The sequence below is a fragment of the Gavialis gangeticus genome, unplaced genomic scaffold (genome assembly GCF_001723915.1).
Source record: "Gavialis gangeticus isolate Ggan-Ray unplaced genomic scaffold, GavGan_comp1, whole genome shotgun sequence".
In the NCBI taxonomy this organism is placed as follows: domain Eukaryota; kingdom Metazoa; phylum Chordata; order Crocodylia; family Gavialidae; genus Gavialis; species Gavialis gangeticus.
The window spans coordinates 18,049,929-18,053,423 of NW_017729009.1; the positions used below are offsets into that span (position 1 = coordinate 18,049,929).

General features: G+C 52.4%; 1 long non-coding RNA gene across 3 annotated transcripts in view; it reads right to left on the reverse strand.

The window, feature by feature from the left end:
• Positions 1-3,495, reverse strand: part of LOC109292634 — a 46,802-nt gene that overhangs the window by 22,004 nt on the left and 21,303 nt on the right. For 2 of the 3 annotated variants that reach the window (XR_002096157.1, XR_002096158.1), the window contains exon 2: positions 1,203-1,349. This is a non-coding gene — a long non-coding RNA (uncharacterized LOC109292634). Of the gene's footprint in view, positions 1-1,202; positions 1,350-3,262; positions 3,304-3,495 lie in introns of those variants that run through there. The other variant, XR_002096159.1, reaches the window with a different exon arrangement.

The window sequence follows — 3,495 nt, forward strand, 5'->3', positions numbered from 1 at the left end:
CCCCCCCTTCTCTTTTTCTCTCTGCCAACCGATCGATGTGGCAACTGTGGTCACATCGGGGAGGACCCGTAGTGGTGGAATTTGTGCTGGTGGAAGGGCATGCACAGGTTCTTGACTTGTCAAAGATGTGTAGACAAAGGCACCTTGGGAATGTGAAATCTTCAGACAGAGTATTTGGCCTGATACAGTGAATATTTAAGTTCCTGGAAGCCTGGACTGGTGGAGGTGAGACTCCAGCTTGGGAGCATCCAGGCAGCTGCTGGAATAAGCTGGATGAGCTTCAAGTTCTTTGTTCTCTGGGAGTTTTGGTCCTTGATGCTCTGGAGGAAGGATCTTAAGTCAGGCCCCTACCAGACACAGGAGGAATTGGCCCTCAGCCTTCTGGTTCTCAGCAGAGAACTCCGGCCTCTGGCCATGAGGCCTCCCTGTCACTGCCAGTGGTGCAGCTGAGCCATGAGAAGAATTAAAGGAATATACATGTTTGTACTGGCAGGATCTAGACTGGCTGTGTGTAAATAAAGGAGGCCCTGTGAGAAGATGGAGCTGTGTTCATGAACTAAGCCAGGAGGTATCTGCAGGCGGGGCTGGTGGTAGCTAATGGCATGTTATTTCCTGAGACATTTCTCAGTTCAGTAAGGTTAGAATGCTTGTTCCCCTTGCAACATGGTAAATGTGCAGAGTCAAATCACCCAGTAACTCTGCCTCAGGCAGCAGAGTGAGAAAGGCCAGAGCTGTGACTCCACTGTGTCATACACCCTGGAGACTCCCTGCTGCATAGGGCGGAGCACTGAATGTCACCTTTTTTTTACTACTACTGGCTAGAAGAGGCCTGTGTGTTACAAGACCTCAGTTCTTTCCTGACAGTCTGATCTTAGGCAAGGCTCTTTCACACTCCCTGCCTCAGTTTCCCCCTCTGGAGAATGGGTCTAACAATACTAATCTTCTCCCATAGGGGAGAGAAGAGTTCCTTACAGGCTATAGAGTGCCTGGAGACCAGAAGGAGGACTGTGGCACAGATGTCCACATTAGGAGGTTGTTGCTGACTCCAGGTTACAGTCAGTCAGTGACTCCTGGCATACACTGCCCCACCAGCTAGCAAATCAGCATACACTACCTACAGGTAAAATGGAGCAGAACACTGAAAGAACAGGAAGGAGGCAGTTTCCCTTTGGCTGTGAAAGGTCCCCCAGATCCCATCTTACCTCTATCTTGGGCCTGATCTCCCATCTCATTCTTCTCTGGCCAACATGGAGCACAGGCAGTGGGGACTGGACTCAGACCAGGTGCAGCAGCAGTTCTTTGAGGAGGTTTTCCAGCAGGAGGTGGATTTCTTCTTCCCTGGGTCCCACCTGCAAATAGAGCACAGGAGATGTAAGTGCTGGGGAGGAAGGTATCTGTGCTGGGCCTAGAGCAGTGATGAGGGGGAGGGGTGCAGATAATCCAGTGAGTGCCACCATACTCAGTGCTGCAGGGAGAGAACAGTGGTTCTGGCGCTGAGGAGTTCCCAGTCCAAACAGCCTTGGGGGGAAGGAGGCTGATGGCTCAAGTCGCACACAAGGAGGGGGTCAGAGTACCATGTTCAGGATTGTCAGCACACATGTTGTGAACAGCACAGAGTCAAATGCCCAGGTACCTTGGGCACAGAAGCAGAATTCTTCCCCATACCTCCTACTGGTGAAATAGAGCTAAGCTTTCAACCCTGACAGCTTGTCACCCTCAGGGCTCTTCCCCCTCCTTCAACCAGCATTTCAGTCATGGTGCTGCCCATGCCCCAAGTCTTTCCTGGTTCCAGCAGGCAAGATAACAAGGCATACCACAGTGTCTTCTCTGACACTGTGCTGGGAGGAGTTCACCCTGCAAGTGCCTGACATGGCTGAGATCAAGTCGCAGACCTCATCCCCATCCTCTACCTCCACAGACCTGAACAGCTGGGACACCAGTGAGGAAGAGGCTGAGACCCCAGTGGTGCAATCGGATGAGGAGGACCTGCAGGGACTGGGTACAGCTGACTCCAGGAGGATAGCCCTCAACAGCAGGTGGCCAGAAGCTACCAGCAAGTTCCCTGCTCTCTCTTTGCCCTGCCACTGCATGGACCTGCCAGCATGAGAGGGAGGAAGGCTGCTGGCTGTTTGATTCTTGCTCTGGAAACCCTGAGTAGTGTCCCGCTCCTGAGCTGCTGCCCCCAAGGAATGGAGATGACCTCCCCTCCCCATTCTGATTCAGCCAGGGGAGCAGAAGAGGAGCTCAGAAGCAGAGGGATATCGTAGGCTCCAGCAATTAATTATTCAGGCTTCACTGCTAATACTCCTGCTTCACTCACCCAAGCTAAAAAGCGAGTCCTGGCCACAGCTGTACCCAGTCCCTGCAAGCCTCCTCACTGTACCTTAGTCTCCCCTAGCCTGTCTAGACAAATGTTTAACAGCAGCCTACAGAGAAATAACACTCCTGTCAAACAAGCAATCAGGGTGTGTGTGTTATTGAAAGAAAGTAATGGGGATAGGGGCATGAGGCCTTTAGCATTGGTTGGTCTCAGAAGGAGCCAAAGGAAGAGCCAAGTGAGGCAGGGTTGAAGTGCACATTACCAGTCTGCAAAGGCAAACCTCCCTAGGAGATGAGCTCACATTTCAGACCCTAAAGCAATTCAGACCTAGTTCCCAGCCCAGACTCCTGCCCAACCTGAAAACAGACAGAACAATCTCCTTAGCCATCTATAACATGTGATGTGGCAAATCAACACCCCATTGAAACAATGCTGGTGGTAATACTGAGGGGCCTTGTGGTGCTCTGAATTTTTCCCATTGCAGGTACCATAGTTTCAGACTAAGAACAGACCTGACCTAACACTGAGTCCACAGGAACAAGTGATCCCAAATGTGTGCCAGTGCCTTTCCCACGGATTATTAGCCTGCCCCTGATTCTGGCTCTCATTAGCAAGTGCATAGGGTTACCATATTTCCAGTTCCAAAAAAAAAAGACACCTGTCAGGGGGACACCTCAGTCCAACCCAGAGCCCCCCACCCCTGCTGGTAACCCTTTCCCAACAGACAGTCCCTCGCCCCCTGGCTATGCTGGTCACCCTTAGTCCCAACCTGCAATCCCCTGGCCCTGTCAGTGACCCTCGTTCCTGACCCACAGTTCCCCACCCCTGCGGCCATGCTTCTGCCCCTCACTCCTGACCCACAGCCTGCCATCCTTGATGGTACCCCTCACTCCCGACTGTCCCCAAACCCCATCCCTCCAACCCTACTCCCCATACACTTACCTGCATCCAGCTGCCAAGCCTGGTCCCACCCCCCTGCCTGGTTGCACGCTGGCCATGTATGCCCCATTCCCTCCAATCACCCTCCCCCTGCTCCCACCAACAGATCAGAGCAAAATCCCAGACGATTGTTCAGATTTCAAAAAAATGTCCAGATGGAAATCGGAGGACCCAAAAAGAGGACATGTCTAGGAAAACCCAGACGTATGGTAACCCTACAAACGCAGCAACAGCAG